Source organism: Stegostoma tigrinum, unplaced genomic scaffold (assembly GCF_030684315.1).
Source record: "Stegostoma tigrinum isolate sSteTig4 unplaced genomic scaffold, sSteTig4.hap1 scaffold_50, whole genome shotgun sequence".
In the NCBI taxonomy this organism is placed as follows: domain Eukaryota; kingdom Metazoa; phylum Chordata; class Chondrichthyes; order Orectolobiformes; family Stegostomatidae; genus Stegostoma; species Stegostoma tigrinum.
In genome coordinates this window covers 742,961-761,184 of record NW_026728430.1, presented here as the reverse complement: position 1 = coordinate 761,184, position 18,224 = coordinate 742,961, and the positions used below count along the sequence as shown (strand labels likewise).

The 18,224-nt window shown below is 44.4% G+C and overlaps 2 long non-coding RNA genes across 2 annotated transcripts in view; one reads left to right on the top strand and one right to left on the bottom strand.

Annotated features, from left to right (window-relative positions):
- Nucleotides 1–14,308, top strand: part of LOC132208662 (uncharacterized) — a 56,253-nt gene extending 41,945 nt beyond the window's left edge. The window contains exon 5 of the long non-coding RNA XR_009444785.1: nt 13,945–14,308. This is a non-coding gene — a long non-coding RNA (uncharacterized LOC132208662). The remainder of the gene's footprint in view (nt 1–13,944) is intronic.
- LOC132208663 (uncharacterized) overlaps nt 10,137–18,224 on the bottom strand; it is a 90,003-nt gene continuing 81,915 nt past the window's right edge. Inside the window, exon 4 of the long non-coding RNA XR_009444786.1 lies at nt 10,137–10,239. This is a non-coding gene — a long non-coding RNA (uncharacterized LOC132208663). The remainder of the gene's footprint in view (nt 10,240–18,224) is intronic.

Below are 18,224 nucleotides of genomic sequence, written 5' to 3'. Positions count from 1 at the left end.
ACTGGTGCCCCCGTTTTCCACCAAAAACATTATCCAACATGCATCACATGGCGTGTGGCAGTTCTGAGGGGTTTCTGTGCATGAGGTAGCTGGAACAAGTGGCCTTCCACAGCTTCAGTATGGCAGATTTGAGGATCAGAATGGAACATAGGACTGAGGAGCAGGAGTGGGTCATTAGACACTTTGACTCTGCTCCACCAGTCACTAAGCTTGTGGCTGACCCGGTTGTCGCCTCAGTCACACCTTCCTATCCGTAGTTCGTTACCCTTGGATCACTCTGCTTTCAAATATCTAACTAACGCTGCTTTGAATCAATACAAACATGCAGGAACCACAGACTTCTGGGGAAGGGAATTCCCACTCAAATGACCCTTTGAGAATTTCTCCTCATCCCTGTTTAGACTGAGAATGGAGGGTCTTTTTTTTTCTTTTTTTGTCCAACTCTTCACTAATTTATTTGTTGCCAACTTGGTGATATGGCTAATTATGCAGGTCTCAGACTGGGTTACGTTCAGCGTTTAGGAAAAATTGAGTAGAAGTCTTACGTTTACTAAAAAAACAGCTCAGCCATAATCAAAGCAACGTAACTGACGCTGTGATGGAAGGTTAAATGACAAATAGTTTGAGCATTGAAAATATGTACATCAGTATTTATCATTCTATAAATACTGAAACACATAAAAATAAACACATACAGACACACTTACAATCACACACACATGCAAACACACAGAGTCATGCACACACATATGCACACGTGAAGACAAACGGGAAAAAATCACTGCAGAATATCAGTTTGAAGAGTTTTGTCAAAAAAAAAAGTTAAACTCATGACACGAGCAAAAAGCAGATTGTCCCAAATGTTACTCTGCTTCTGAAGTCATTCTGGACACACAAGCTGCTGGCAGTTGGATTTCGACTTGGACCAGTTGGATTTAGTTTAATTCCCTTTGCTTCAGGGAGTTTGGAAATTTCAATGAATCCTCAACCGGAATCCTCCACGTGTAGTAAAGATCACTGAGCGGGGTTTCCATTCACACACATCGCTGTGAGGTGAAAGAGATAGGTAGGTAGGTAGGTAGGCAGATAGATAGATAGATAGACAGATAGATAGATAGATAGATAGATAGATAAATAGATAGATAGATAGATAGATAGATAGATAGATAGATAGATAGATAGATAGATAGATAGATAGATAGATAGACAGACAGACAGACAGATAGACAGACAGACAGGCAGACAGGTAGGCAGACAGGTAGGCAGACAGACAGACATGGGGGCAATAAGCCGTCGCTTCTCAGGAAGGTTGCAATTTCTCCCTGCCTGAGTTGAATCATATAAAAGCATATTGTTATCTGAATGTGTCTGAACATGCCTTTCCTGTTTGTTCGCATAAACAATGATTCCCTTTTCCATCAAAAATCAGTTGGCCTCAGCCTTGAGTATTTTCAAAAACCAAATCTTCACTGGCCTGGAGGTGAGCACAACACTAAGAAAAGGTAATACCTTTATATTAGTCTTAAATAGGCGAGCCCTTATTTTTTAAATGAGTTAACATCACACTATGTCACCATCTCTTTGGAGTTTGAAGGATACAACAATTAGTAACAGGCATAGACCTCAAACCCCCCATACCGCTTTTTACCATTAAGACTTTTCAACCAAATATTTATCAACTTCATCCTCCACTGCTCTTTTAGGTAGATAAATTACAACGAGCATAAGATCATGAAAGCGTAAGAAATTGGAGCAGAAATGGCCGATTCGACCCACTCAGTGTGTTTTGCTGTTCGATCATGTTCCTTTCCTGGGAGGTGGTGGAGACGATGTGTTGTGACACAACAAGACCGTGGAGATTCCATTTGCACTGACTCAACATAAAAGAGGGACAGTTTTCTGGGCCACAGCATCTAAGTTATGCCAAGTGAAAAATAACTTACAGTAGGTTGAAAATGAGAATTGTTCATCACTGAATATTGCTTCTTACTCAGTTGGTGCGATATGGATGTTCCAGAACCTCCACGCAAGTCATCCTGAGCATCTTTGGGACCTGTCAATATGGCGCAGGGTGGGAGAAAGTTGTGAGGGAAAAGATGTTGGGCACTCCACCAACCGGCTGCACACTTTCTACTCTATTACACGCTCGTTCTCCTGAAATGACAGAAAGGGCGTGAGGGTGGAAGGGTGGATGGAAGTGGGTGATCCTGCTCCTAGGGTTGTTGGAGGTAGGAGGTAAATACTGATGTGTCTGGAGTGAGTCAGTCGAATTTTGAATCCATGCAGTGTTATTAGTGTGGGGGTTACAGTGGAGGTGGGAGAGAGGTATGATGCTGCATGCACTTAGAATGTTAGCTCATGAATCTTGTTTGAAGGTCAATGCTATGAAAGAAGTACATTGAGTGTGACAGAGTGGAAAGAATACGGTGGCACTTACCCTCAATGAACAGGGAGGGGTTTCATGCTTATCCTGTATTGCTGGGCATTTCTTCACCCTGCCGATACTGGACTGAAATAGGCAAAAAGCTCGGATCATGTTCTGGTGTCATGGCCTCCCCTGGAAAGAGAATGGTCTTCCCCTGTACTAACCCATTCACTTGGACCTCCAGGCCCCTGTCAAAAAAATGTGATGCAATAGCCCCTTATCTGCTATGCTCACTGTACACAGTTCAGGGCAGGTCCAAACAAAGAAAACCGCATGTGCCCATTAGCCTTTTAAAGATGGCACCAGAGCCAGGAATCACAGAATATCCAGGAGCATCCAGGCAGTGGTCAGTACCACTAGCCATGATGAAGGGGCAAAACTGGAGGATGCTGAGTGAGAGGGAAGATATGGGGTGGTGTAGGTAATTAATGAGGTGAGATTGAGAAGGTAGAAGCAGGAAATTAGCTTGGCCTCATGCAGATGTTCCCTGTCAAACTCAATGAAAATGACTCTGAGACAAAATATTGCAAGGTTGAACCCAATGAGTCAAAGGTTCTGCTGTCGCCACTCTGAGTTTCAAAGTTACGGAACAAATGGTCATCCAACACTCTCCGTCAACTGAACTCACCAAAATTCCATACACCCGTCATTGTGGGAAACATTGGCCCATGTTGCAAGGTGCTATCAAAATATTTTCACTTCAGCATTCTGAAACCCGTGAACACATCCCTCCATGACATTATCTCTCAGTTTTCCTTTCTCTGTCTATATTCTGAACCCCTTGTTTTGGTTGGTATTTAAACTGATTCCCTGGCATCTCTCTCTGGCAGTGATGCTCGCATCCACAGCACCCTTTGTCATGGCACGTTGGGGATATGGAGCTGCAAATGGATGAGAGCCTCATATCCTGTCACTTCCAGCATGGGCTGCAAGGTTCCCCAAGCTGAGAGCGAACTAAGGCAGTGATAGTATGAACTGCAGGTGCTGGTGAATCTGGGACCACAAGGTGTAGAGCTGGATGAAAAAGGGCCTAAGCCTGAAATGTCAGCCTTCTTGCTCCTCTGGTTTCTTTCACTTCCCAGTGTCCTGCGCGGTGCTCCATGTTGGACAAGAGATATTCAACAGCTAAGGGGTACACCTTTGTAACGTGTTCTGTGACGGTCTACTGAACGTCTGGTGCTGTTTGGCATGCTGTGTTCATCCAGCTCTACACGTTGTGATCTTCGGCAGTGTTACTGAGCAATACACTGGGGTGGTTTGACAGCTCGACAAGGCGACAGATACATAGTTTAAATTTATAACTCAATGCAAGCCGTGGTCTGCTCAGCTCCCCATGCTGCACAGTTATCTTCTCTGGGCTTATAGAACAGTGCACTGCTGTGGTCCTTGCAGTGGATAGATGTCTAGTTTGGGTTTATAGGTCAATGCACTGGTTTGGTGTAATCAGTGTTCCACACTGGACAGATTGCCAGCTTGCATTGAGACGAACACTATCCTGGTTTGCACAGTGTTCGATGCTGAACGGATGCCTTCTCTGAATTTATGGTGTCTGGGCTGAGTCTGTGAACTGGATTGTGAATGTGATTTTTTTTAAAATTCAATTTTAGCTGACCTGGCAGCATATTTATTTTATGCTCTCATTCTTACGATTGCACCCTCCAAATTCTGAATCCCCAGGCGAGTCCCATTCTGCTGTCTACCCACGTATTGCTGCATCTTGTTGCCCATTAAGTAATTGTCCAGTTTAACTTGAACTGATGTCCCGTATCCTCACTGACCTATTGTATCATTCACTCTGGAACATTCAGTTCATCATTATGAAACTGACATTGAAAAAAAACGATTGCTTGCACTTTCTTTCACTTCCCAGTGTCCTGCGCGGAGCTCCATGTTGGACAAGAGATATTCAACAGCTAAGGGGTACACCTTTGTAACGTGTTCTGTGACGGTCTACTGAACGTCTGTCTTAGTTTCTCTCAGCTGATCATATGTTCTGGAATCCCGGACTGTTATTGATTCAGACTAGGCTTCGAACTTGGCGTTGAGTAGTGTTTCACTTAATTCTTTTTGGGAGGTTCATGGAAATGCTCGGGATAGTTTCCTCAAGGTTGTGTTTTAATCTTCTGTGGGCATTCAGGAAGACCAGATGCTTTGGTGACCCATGCTAGATGAGTCGTCATGACTGTAGTTACAGTGTCTCTGTCTGTAACATGGCCAGAAAACAGCGCAGAACCTGCAGAGAGGGAAATGGGTGAGGAATCACAATTACATTGAATATTATTGAATGGGGGAACAGGATTGAATGGCCCACTCCTGCAACGTATTCATATATTTCTGTTTGTAACAAGCCAAATCACCGTGCCTGCCAGTGTACCATAGTGGTGGAGAGTGAGTTGCCTCCTCCTGTTCCTGGGTAACAGAATCCTGGAGACTTACTGACCTCCAGATCAAACTGTGTATCGTCTCGAGCAGTTAAATGGCTTTGTTCTGTCCCTGTGTGCCAGCTTTGTGAAAACATCAGCAAGTCGGACAGCATCTGTGAAGAGAAAATCAGAGTTAACGTTTCAGGTCCGGTGATCCTGCTTCAGAATTATTCTGAATTTTTCCACCAGCTTCTGCTTTTGTTCCTGATTTACAACATCCACAATCTTTTAATTTTTTTTATCATGAAAACAGACGTGTTCCTCCTGATCCTGAACAATAGGTTCGAATAGCTGTGTGCTTTACCCATGGAATGGAATTGAGGGACTGAATGGTCCATTCACATTACTTACAGCTTCTATTGACTGGAAGCCTTTCTTCTGTTTCTGAAAAGCATCCTCACAATCTGAACGATGTATTTATGATTTTTTTTCTCTCAGTAATTGTGCAAGCGAGCTAACAGGTCGTGCAGTTGTATGACAGACTTGTGAAGCTGGATGGCATCTTCCAGTAGTAGAGTCATAGAGGCGTGCAGTGTGCTGACAGGCCCTTCTGTCCAACTTGTCCAGGACGATGAGATATCCCAAATGAATCTAGCCCCATTTGTCAGCAATTGGCCTGTATCGCTCTAAACCCTTCCTGGTCATATCCCCTTCCAGATGTCTTTTAAACCTGAAAACGAAACAATCCTCCACCACTTCAACTGAAGCTCAATCCATACAGAAGTGCTCCTCTGTGTGAAAAGAAAAAGTGCCCCTTTGGTCCTTTTTAAAATCTTTTCCCTCTCACCTTAAACCTGTATCATCTAGATTTGGACTCCCCTACCTTGGGGAAAAGCCTTTGACTACTCACCATATCCATGCCGCTCATGACTGTATAAAGTTTTAAGCTCATCCTACAGCCTCCGATGCTCCCGGCCAACTAGCCCCAACTTATTCAGCCTCTCCCGATAGCTCACACCCTCCAACCTGTGTAACCGGCTCCAGAGGTTGCTTGGCCACCTCCTTTTCCGCTGTAACAGAGTCCAGAGCCCACATGGCCTCCCTCTGTTCCATTGTAACAGGCTCAAAACCTAAAAGGCCCCCTGTGGCAGACTTGAGAGATCAAATAGCCTCCTCCTGTTTCAGTTTAAGAGACCCAAGAGGCTGAATAGCCACCTCCTTTTCTGTGTAACAGGCTAGAGAGGTTCAATAAAAACTGAAAAAAAAAGCTATGGATGCTATAAATCAGGAACAGAAACTGAAGTTGTTGGAAAGACTCAGCAGGTCTGGCAGCATTCATGAACAAAAATCAGAGTCAATGTTCCAGGTCCGGTGACCCTTCGTCAGAACTGAGAGAAACTGAATGTTCACCTTCTCATATAGAGTCAGGCAGCTGTGCAGCACGGAGGCAGCCCCTTCCTGCCAATCTGTCCATGCCAACCAGGTATCCTAATTAACCTAGTCCTCTTTTCCAACATTTGGCCTAAATGCCCCAACCCCTTCCTTTTCATGTACAAATCCAGATGCCAGCCTCCATCACTTCATTTCGCAGCTCATTCGGTACATGCACCGCTCTCTGCCTGAGCAGGTTGCACCTTCGAACCCTTTTCAGTCTTTACCCCTCAACTTAAACCTATGCACTCTAGCTTTGCTTTCTCCTACCCTCAGAAAAGACCTTGACTATTCGTCATATCCAATGCTTTCATTATTTTATTACTTCTATATAGTCATCCATTATCCTCCAAAGCTCTGGGGACAATGGCCCCACCCAATTCAAACTCTCCCTTTCGCTCGAATTCTCTAACACCAGCAATACCCTATAAATCATGTTTCCATACTTGCAAGTTCAACAACATTGTTTCTATAGAAAGGAGATCAAAATTAAATGCCGTATTTCAAATGTGGACTAACTGATGTTCTGTACAGTCCCATGACATCCAAACGCCTCTCTTCAACGCACTAACCAAAAAAGGTAAGTGTACTAAATGCTTTCTTCACTAACCTGTCTACCTGTGACTCCAGCTTCAGGGAACTGTGAACCTTCACCCCAGGGTGACATGGTGTTTCAGTAGTTAGCCTTGCTACTTCCCGGAAATGGGGGTCCAGGTTTAGTTCCACCCTCAAATGAATGCCTATGTGGAGTTTGCACGCTTTTCTTGTGCGTGCACGGCTTTTCTGTGGGTTCGTTTGTCTACTACCACTGTCCAAAGATGTGCAAGTTAGGGTGGATTGGCCATGTTAATTGGCCATTTTTTTCCAATGATGTGTATTACTGGATTTACAGTAAAAATACAGGTTTACAGCGATATGGTGCAGGTGATCCTGGTGGGATGTCCTTTGGAGTATTAGTGTGGACTGAAAGGGCAGAAGGGCCTTTTTGAACACTGTAGGGATTCCATTATTTCCTTGAAGATCCCTACCAATAAGTCTATAAATACTGCCCTGATTCGGCTTTCAAAATGCAATACCTCACATTTATCTAAAATAAAATTTATCTACCACTTACCAGCCCATTTAATCAAGGTCCCATTGTTCTCTGAGATATTATTCTTCACTGTTGACACCCCAGCAATTTTGGAGTTATCTGTGAACTTACTCACTTTTCCTCCTATGTTCATATCTAACTCATTGATATAAATGACAAAAACTACCGGACACAGCACTGATCCTTGCAACACACCATTGGTCATAGGCCTCCAATCAGACAAAAAAAAGTCAACACTTAACATTATGCTCTGCATCCCACCTTCAAGCCAATTTTATATCCTAGTGGCTGGTTGCCCCTAGATTCCATGCGATCTAACCTTGCAAACTGGTCTACCACGTAGAATCTTGCTGAATGCCTTGCTGAAGTCTGTACAGACAGTTGATGCCATTATCAATATTTTTTGTCACTTCTCAAAATATTCAATCAAGTTAGTGCGACATGATTTCTAACACACAAGTCATGTTGAAAATCTCTGATCTGTCCTTACCTTTCCTCATATATATGTCCTGTTCCTTGGAATCCCCTCCAACAATTTAGGCACCACTGATGTCGGGTTCACTAATGCACAATTCCCTGGTTTTTCCTTACCATCTTTCCTAAATAATAGCACTACATACCAACCCCTTCTCTTCCAACACATTACCCATGGTTATTGTTGATACAAATATCTCAGCAAGGGGCCCAACATTCACTTCCCCAGATTCCCACAATGTTCTGGGGTACAACTGCTCATTTGCGAGGAATTTACCCAACTTTATGCATTTCAAGACGTCCAGCACCTCCTCCTCTGTACTATTGGCACATTTCAAGAAATCATAATGTATTTCTCCAAATTCTCTAGTTTATATATCCTACTCCACACGATATAGGATGCAAAACACTTGTTTAGTATCTTACCCTTTTCATGTGGTTCCATGGATAGACAGCCTTGTTGATCTTTAACGGGCCCTATTGTCTCAATTGTTAGTGTTTTGTCACTAATGAATTGGTAGAATTTCCTTGAATTCTTGTTAATCCTGGTTCCAAAGCTATCTCAAGTACCTGGTAAATCTCATTGTTCTGGAAATGTTAATGACCTCTCCTTCTACTTCTCCCCACTTCTACTAGTTTCCAGTCTTTGCGACGACAGTATTTCACCTTTCGAGTCATATCCTGGTTGTTGAACAGTTCAGGTGCAGTCCGTCCCAAAGGTTCAGCTCCGTCCTGTCCCAAAACCAATACCAGTGCCCCTCGAAAAGGAACCCATCCTTCCTGCACCATTCCTTTCGTGGCAACCTTACTTCCTCAGTTGTCTTTTCTTTTCTGTACCAATTTACACGTGGGTCAGGTAATAACCAGGTGGTTATAACAGTTGAGGTCCTGCTCTTTAATTTTGCTCCTAATTCCTAATATTCCCTATGCAGGATCTCTAATTGTATAACGAGACAAAGGATTGAATAGTTGAAAGTATCTGTGACATGGATCTCAGGACACCATCAGATCAGTCCTGAACTTATTAAATGGTGGAGCAGGTTTAAAAGGCTGGCTGGACTCGGGATGGACGTTATTCGGATGAGATTTGAGAAAAAAAAACAGCTCTGCTTATTCCCCTTATGTGTTACATATCAGGCGACTGACATTATTCTGAAACTGCAAAATGTCCAGAGCGTTATCTGGAAACTGCAATAAACGACATCATTCAGAAAATTCTACAAGTGGCATTCTCTGGAACATTCCATAACTGACTCTCTCCAGAAGATTCTATGCCCCTATGGGGTTATTGCAAAGGCAAGAGAGAGAGAGAGAGTGTGTCGAGTTGAGTTTGATGAGAGATTAACACTGTGAGGCTGAGTGGATTTCATCAGACCAGGTGGACTGAAGGCCCATTGTGATATGGATCTTTATGACTCTATTGCATTTTGTACGTGGCATTTTCTGGAACATTCTATAACCAACATTCTCTAGAACATTCTATACCCGACTTTCTGCAGAAAATTTTATAACTGTCAGTCTCTGGAATATTGTATTACTAGCGTTCCCAGGCCTATTCTATAACCGCCATTCCCTAGAAAATTCTAAAACTGACATTCCCCAAAACATTCTGTGACTGGCATTACCTGTGGAAGCCCGGAGGTCAATTACTTGAACAAAATATAATGTCCTGAAAGAAGAGATCCCATTCCAGGGAGAGGAAGGAAACATTGTTTCGAAGAACCCCGGTGTAGTTAAAGAGGTGAATAAGTTTTCCCTGAGTTACATTTCTTCATTACTGAGGGTCGACCACTGTTTAGACCAAAAGACAAAAATTTCCAACCTCAATTTTAATTCAATTTTCCTTCGGGACAGCAATGTTTTCACCCTCCATATTAGAAACTGCAAAGAAGTGACTTCGGCATGCTATTGAGCGATCAATTATGTGGGAACGCTCGAGAAACCATCTGTTATTATGGATGAGTGCCTGTGTGTTTGGAGGGGGAGTGTTTTTTGTACTTTACGCCACATTTTTGGAAGTAATTTAGAACCTACCATTTGCATTTCAGCCTCAATATCTTTAATAAATCTCTGAATACAGCGACACATTTAAAAATCGCACTGGATCCTCATCCAAACTGGTGGCTTTGCCTCCAGGCTGATGTATAATTTATTTGTTTTCTTTCTCTATAGTTAACGTAGTGACGATCTACGTCCTGCTTTATAAAGATTGTGGATTATCTCCATGTGTCAGACGTTACCTGGGGGCCATGGCAGCAGCGGATTTACTGCTCATTATCCTTGATCTGCTATTGAGACACATTCCCATTGTTTATCGGGAACAGTTTTATTTCCTGTTCTTCATCCGTGTGTGCAATATCCACGCCATCCTGCTTTATGCAGCCACTGACTGTTCTGTCTGGTTCACCGTCACTTTCACCTTTGATCGATTTGTGGCCATTTGTTGCCAGAAGCTGAAAAGTAAATATTGCAGTGAGAAAACGGCGGCTGTGGTTCTGGGAACAGTGACTGTGCTGAGCTGTTTAAAGAACATTTTCTGGTATTTTATGCTCACAGCAACGTATCGGCTGGTGAATGCCCCCTGGTTTTGTCATGTAAGAGGTGGTATTTATGACTCTCGTGCCTTGGTCACAATCGAGTTCCTCCACCACATTCTAACCCCAGCTCTTCCATTTCTCCTGATTCTGCTGCTCAATGTTTTCACTGTCAGACACATTTTAGTGACCAGCAGAGCCCGCAGGAGACTCCGGGCTCACACCAATGGGGACGGTCAGTGTGACACAGAAATGAGAAATCGAAAAAAATCCATCATTTTTCTGTTTGTGATCTCGGCCAATTTCGTCCTGTTGTGGTCAATGTTAATGGTGTATTCAATGTGGAACCGGATGTGGTGGTTTGGGTATAAGTCTGTGTATCTAGATGACTTTGTGCAGGAATTGGGCTTCATGCTGCAGCTCCTCAGTTGCTGCACAAACACCGCGATTTATGCCGTGACCCAGACTAAGTTCAGGCAACAGCTGAAGAATGTGCTGAAATATCCCTTTACCCAAATTCACCGATCAATCAAATTCACTCATTAATCAATCCATCCAGGATTTTCTCATTTCAGTTCAATGTTGCAGCAATGAAGCACCATGTTGCTGTGCCTGAGGGTAGTGCTGGTTTGTGCAACCTTATCCCACAGTGGTTTACTGTGGCACATTTCAGTGTTTCTGTCAAATTAGGCGCCAGTGCATGTGTTCAAACTTTGTATATTCTGCCTGAATGAAGAGGATGTTGGAGAGCCTTAGCGGGTGGCGTGGGTCTTCGATTATGATGGCAGATTTTCCCCGGCAACGAGATGTGTCATGGCGCTAATGAATGGAAGGTTGGCTTCTGTGATGGTCTGACCTGTGCACACAACCTTCAGTAGTTTCTTACGGTCCTGAGCAGGCTAGTTGCTGTGCTGGGATAGAATGCTTTCTCGGGTGCAGATATACTAAATCTCTTAATCCATTTCCTCAGCTTCCTCAGGAAGAAGAGGTGTTGTTGCGCCTTTACCAGCTTTACCAGGATGCTGCCTGGATTAAAGGAAGGAGAGGCTAGAAAGACGCAGTTTCCTGGCTACCATCAGTTCTGAGGAAGAGTCACTGGATCTGAAACATTAATTCTGTTTTCTCTTCACAGATACTGCCATATCTGCTGAGCTTTTCCAGCACTTTTCTCTTTCTCTTGTTGATAAACTTGGGTAGTTTTCTCTGGGGCAGTAGAACTGAGGGGAGACTTGATAGAGGTCTGTAAGATTATGAGATGTACAGGTAGGGTTGAAAACCAGAATATTTTCTCGGAGTTGAAATAACTAAAACCAGGAGATGCGTTTTAAAGGTTGATGGGAGGGGGGAGGCATGTTCAAAGGAACTGTGAAGGGCATGTTTTTTACTCAGTGTGGTAGGAGTGTGGAATGTGCTGGCAGGTGTGGTCCGAGAGGCAGATAAGATAAGGGTATTTAAGAGAATTTTACATGCACACACTGTTGTGTACGAAATGGAGGGAAATGCTCCAGGGGCAGGCATAAGGGATTCGTTTAATTTGATGTTGTGTTTGGTGCAACATCTTGGATTGAAGGGTCTGTTCTTATTCTGCACTTTTCTATGTTTATGTTCTATCTCTCTTGCTGTCCTCATTTTATTTCCTCTGCCTGCCCTCTCTCTCTCTCTGTATTCCTCTCTCTCTCTCTTTCCCATTCTCTACCTGTCCCTCTCTCTGTATATCTGCCTCTGTCTCTCCATCTCCCACTGCCTCTCTCTGTTCCCCTCCCTGTCTCTGCTCCCTCTCTCTCTCTCTGTCCTCCTCTCCCTCCAGACCGGCTCACTCCACCTCCATCCCCCTCTCTTTCTTTTCCTCAGGCCCTATCTCTCACCCCCTCCGCCCCTGCCTGCACGTTTCGCCCCATCTAGCCCTCTCTCTCTATGCCCTCTCTCCTCTCTATCCCCTGTCACATCTCTCTTCCTCTCCTCTTCTCCACACCCTTCTCTCTCCCACTGCCCCGTCCCTTTCCCACTCCTCTGCCCGTTTCTCTCTGTGTCTCTCTCCCTCTGGCCCCCTCACTCATATTCTCCCTCTGTCACATCCTTCTCTCTTCCTCTGTCGCCCCTCTCTCTCACACACACCTCACCCATCTGTAACACTGTTGCTTTCACTCTTTGTTCCCCCCTCACTCTCGATCCCTATCTTCCTTTCCTACTCTGTCTCTCAGCACTGTCCCGCCTTTCATCACTCTGTGCCATCCACTCTGTCTGTCCCTGTCTCCAATACATCCTTCACCGTCCAACTCTCTATGTCTCTCTCTATTCCTCACTCTCTCTGTCGTTCTCTTTCTAACTGTCCTCCTTCTGCCTCCCCTCTCTCTTTCTTTCCCTCCCTGTCCCTCTTGGTCCTTCTCTCCTCATCTGTTCCTGGCTCTCTCTGTCTGCCCTTCTCCCTGTTTCCCTCTTCCCTATCCATGCTCTTTCTCCACTTCTATTCTCATCTGCTTCTATATCTGTCTCTGTTTGCACCATCCCCTCCCAACAGTCCTTTCCCCTGTCTCTCTTTCCATCTGTCCCTCTCTTCCCCCCTCTGTTGATCTCTATCTCACCCATATTCCGCCCACCCTCTCTCTCCCTCGTAAGTCGTTCCCTCTCTATTTTCATATGCTCTCCTCCTTCTCTGCCCCTCTGTGCTCCCTCTCTGCCTCACACCCTTTCCCTTTGTAACAGTGTCTTTCTCTCTCTCTGTGTACCTTCTCTCATTGGTCCCTTTCTCTCATTCTGTCTCAGTTAGCTCCTGTCCCTCTCCCTGCACCACACTCTCTATCTGTTTGTCTCTTTAGCCATATATTTTTGGCCCTCTCGCGATATCTCTCTCCGTGTTCCACTGCCTCTCTGTCCATCTCACTTTCTGACTTGGCGTAGGGGTGACCTGTAGTGGCGATGTAAGGTGACTTGTACTGGACAACTCCAAGCTGCCCATACCTGCTTACAAGTTGGCAGAGAGAAGCTAAGCAAAAATTAAGCAGCCTGCTCACACAGTGAAGTATAATTGTATCCTTGAGCATAACTGCGAGAAGGTAAGTAAAAGGACGCTGTATGTTTCCATCCCAGACAGTTCTGATAAAAGGATGCCTCAGGACAGGTAAATGGCCAATTCCAGCTTTATTACTGAAAGAATGGTTGTCCCAGTAAATGCATAACATCATGTTCTAGTTTAGGTTCTGAAGCAGCTAAAGTTTTTTCCTCATAAATAGTCGCCTCTTTGAAGCTACCAGCAATATTAAATAGTTTCGATCTCAAACTGCTGTAATCACATAAGTTGGTTTCAAGGCACAATCAGAATATAATACATTCCTTACGAACATTTAAGTTTAGATGTGTAGGTTAACTAGCCTGAGGAAATGCCTTCTCTTATGCCCTCACAACCCATAAATTATGAAATGCTGACTGTAGAAGTAGTGGTACAACACTACACTTTTAATTAACTTCATACAGAAGTTAACCTGATAGCAATTAGTTAAACTAACTGATTTTTTTTTTGTTTTTACATTATGCATTGGGAGAATGGGAAAATTAAAGGAGTAACTAAATGTGATAAATGACTGTACCAACATACAACAGATAATGGATTTCAAACTGTCCTTATAGATAAACACGTCTGAGAAAGACCCAAGCAAGTATAATCATCAAACTTTTTGAATGCAAATGAATGGGATGCACAGAAAGATTCTGAGGCTGAGAGATGATGATGTCGAGCAAACAGCGTAAGATCATGGAACCTGGAGTTGTCTATATAAGTGTCCACTAGGTGTCCCACAGGATCTGTGTGTTTAGATTAATTGGGGAGGACAGTGAATATGTTGCAATTGATTACTGTAACACAAGATATATAAAAAATGCTGTATTTCTTTGTAAAACCAGAGGGTGTGTCATTGATCCATCCTCCAAAGCCAGTTTCCACGAAAATCCATAGGCTTGCTTCCTCTGTCGACTGGTCTCTGCTTGAATAAACATCTTCCACTTGCTTGAATCTTGCCTGCCTCCTGAGTTCTTGTCCCTGCTCTGGAAAATGTTCCTACAAATTGCTGCTGTGAGCAGGGTTACACTGGGCCATGATCTGGGTAAGAATCTTTAATTACCACTCTTTCTAGCTAGCTTGGCAATTGGTGGGTTTCTTCTGTAAGCCAGAAAACCTTTCCACTATTTTGCGAGAACACACAAAATAGTGGAAGGGGATCCTGGCGCGAGAACATCTGACCTAATGTGAAAATGCAACATAACACGAAAATATTTGAAATAACATGAGAATGCAAAGGACAGCACAAGAGTGTGTGAAATAATGTCAGAACCTGAAATAAGGAATAGGGGGTTGCGAGGCCCTGCCTGCAAATTAGGAGAAAAGGGAGGGCTGAGAGTCCTGGCACAATCACGAGTCAAATAAGGAAAGAGGAGGGTTGTGAGTCCTTGTGTTGCCACACGTAAAATAAGCGAGAAAAAAGTGAATAAGAAAAGAAATGAGAAAAAAATACTCACGAAACCTCAAGAGAAGTGCAAGGTCGAAAAAGAGCAACTGTGTGGTAAATAGTGAAACAGTAAAATTGAAGCAGGCACAGTTGTGAGAGAGTCTGATCAAGTGGCAGGGATGGATTGTGGGAAAATAGTTTGGTGTCCAGATCAGTCCATTCTGCAGAGCCTGTTTAAAAAAGTGTAGAATCATGCTGATATAGCTACAGTGTTCATGACTAAGAAAGAGAGATTGAGGCTTCTGTCTGTACTAGGTTAGTCAATCTAGCAGAGGTATTACAAAAACAAAGTTGCTGGAAAAGCTCAGCCATTCTGGCAGCATCGAAGGAGAAAGCAGTTAACGTTTCTGGCCTGGTCACCGTCCCTCAGAACTGACGGAGGCTGGGAAAATGTAAGTTTATACGCAGAAGAAAGGGGAGGGGAAGGAATAGGGAATAAATGATAGGATAGAGCCTAAAGAGAGAGAAAATAGAAGTTGGACAGACAAAGCAGTGAACATGATTAGGCTGCAAGCGTGATTAGTTGTAATAGGGACTATTAGTGACCAAGAACAGGCAGAGTGCAAAGACAGGCTATGTCGTAACAAGTCCTTGTGTGTGGGGTTTGGGGCTGGAACACGGGGGAGTTCAGGTCCTAAAACATTTGAACTCGATATTGAGTCTGGAGGCCTGCAGGGTCCCCAAGTATAAAAATGAGGTGATTTTCTTCCAGCTTGTGTGGGGCTTCACTCGAAGATTTGCAGTAAGCCAGAGACAGACATGTTGGCCAGGGAACAGGATGGTGTGTTAAAGTGGGAAGCAACAGGTACTTCAGGGTTTCTTTTGCAAGCTGAACGTAGATGATCTGTGAAGCAGTCACCCAGTCTGCACTTCACTTCCCCAGTGTAGAGGAGACCACATTGTGAGCAGAGAATGCAGTGGACGAGATTCTGGGAAATGCAGGTGAAATGTTGCTTCATTGGAAGGTATAATTGGGCCCTTGGACGCTGGGAAGGTAGGAGGTAAATGGGCAGGAGTTAGACCTTTATAGGTAGCAGGGGAAGGTGCCGTTAGGCTGTGGAGGTTGATGGGGTGAAGGGAGTGTGGAACAGGAAGTCCCAGAGGGAACAGTGCTTGAAGAAGGCAGCCAAGGGAGGGAGAGGTATACACCACCTGGTGGTGGCATCTTGTTGGAGGTGGCAGATATGGCACTTGATAATCTTCTGGATGTGGATGCTGGTGGGACAGTAGGTAAGAACAAGGGGAACTCTATCGCTTTTGCTGGAGGGAAGAGAAAGGTTGTGAGTGGAAGTGCAGGAGATGGGGTGGATCCAATTGAGGGCCCTGTTGAGAACGTTGCTGGGGCATCCTCAGTTGAGAAAAATGTGGAAATGTTGGAGGCAACCTTGTTGATTTTGGTTTCATCTAAACATATGTGAAGGAGTCGGAGGAACAGAGAGAATGGGATGGAGTCTTTACAGGAGGTGGGATGTGAGGATGTATAGTCCAGGTTGCTGTGGTAGTCAGTGGGTTTGTAATGGATATTAGTGGAATGTCTACCGCAGAAATTGAAACAGAAATGTTGAGGATGGGAAGCAAGGAGTCAGAGATAGACCAGGTGAAAGTGAGGGCAGGGTGGAAATTGAAGGGGAAATTAATCAATTTTTCCAATTCCAAATGAGAGAGAGGGAAGCAGCACCGATGATCTCATCGATGTATCAGAGAAAGAGTTGTGGGTGGGGTTGGAATAGGACTGGAACAAGGAATGTTCCACGTACCCCATGAAGAGACACACATAACACGGGCCCATCCGGGTACACATGGTAACCCCTCTGACTGTAAGAAAATGAGAGGAGTTCAAAGAGAACTTGTTGAGGGTGAGGGCAAGCTCAGACAAACAGAGGAGGGTGGTGGTGGGTGGGGATGGCTCAGGTCTTTGCTCCAGGAAGAAGCATGGAGCCCTAAAACCCTCGTGGTAGGGAATGCATGTGTAAAAGGATTGCACATCCATAGTAAAGAGGAGGTGGTTGGAGCCGGTAAACTGGAAGTTTTGAAATTGGCACAAGGCGTCAGATGAATCATGGATGTATGTAGGTAGAGATTGGACAGGGGAAAGAAGACTGAGTTGAGGTAGGAAGAGATGAGTTCTGCGGGCCATGGGTAGGTTGTAACAATGGGTAAGCCTGGGCAGACCTGTTTGTGGATTTTTGGGAGGAGGTAGAAACGAGCTGTGCAGGGTTGGGGGAGATTATTAGCTTGGAAGCGGGGCGGGTTGATGGGGGAGGCGGGGTTGGGGGTGGGGGATATCAATGGATGAAATGTGATCACTAACAGTAGTGGATACAATGGTGTGATGTACCATGGCGGCACATGGTCCAGAGGAAGGTAGGAGGAGGTATCGGAGAGTTAGCGCTCAGCCTCTGCATGGTAGAGGTCATTACACCAGACTGTAACAACATCTCCCTTGTCAGTAGGCTCAAAGACAAAGCCAGGGTTGGATCTGAGTGCACGGAGTACAGTCAGTTCAGCGGGAGATAGGTTGGATTTGGTGAGAGGCAGCGGAATTGAGAACAAAACTGGAGCTGTGTGCAACAAAAGTCAGGTAGAAACGTTTGACTGTTCTCAGACGGCACCACAGATAATGCTAGACCTGCTGAGTGTCACCAGCTTTGTCTGTTTGTTTATTTTTGTTTCAGAATTCCAGCATTCGCAGTTATTTGGTTTTGTTTGCAACTTTTCTTTTGTGGCTTTAAACAGGTAAAACCCTTTGGGGGCAGAGAAAATGCACAAAAAGTTCACGGGCTGAATTGGATCGAGTTCAAACTGAACGAGAATAGTTTACTGAGACTTGAATACAACATTTTAGGACGAGGTAAAAGGCATTAGTGAGGATCCAGAAAATGAAAATATGCCCAAGTATTAGTACGGAAAGGACACGCATCAGTTAAGTGGGCAGATTGGAGATGCAAGACAAACACACATGTGGTTGCCAGGAGATCAGGGCTGGGAACTAAATATCTAATAAATATCTATGAAAGATAGGCACATGGAAAGGCTGAAATACTGATGGAACGTGTGTACAAGCATCCAAGTCGTCATGTAATTGGCAGCTGATTTCAATACAAGGAATTTATGGAACGTCAATGAGATTGTTTTGGAGCAGCTAATGGTTGCATTCAGAAAGGAACAGACAGTTCTGGATTTAGTGATGTATAACGAGGGAGATTTGATGAGAGGTGAAGGCAGTGACCACAAATATGGCCTTCTTCCTCAACCGAGGATTCCACAGCTCCGTTGTCAATGGGACCCTCAACCAGGTCCGACCCATCTCCCGCACTTCCAGCCTCACCCCATCTCTTCCCTCCCACAACCGTGATAGGGTTCCCCTTATCCTTACCTACCATCCTATCAGCACTCACATTTAGA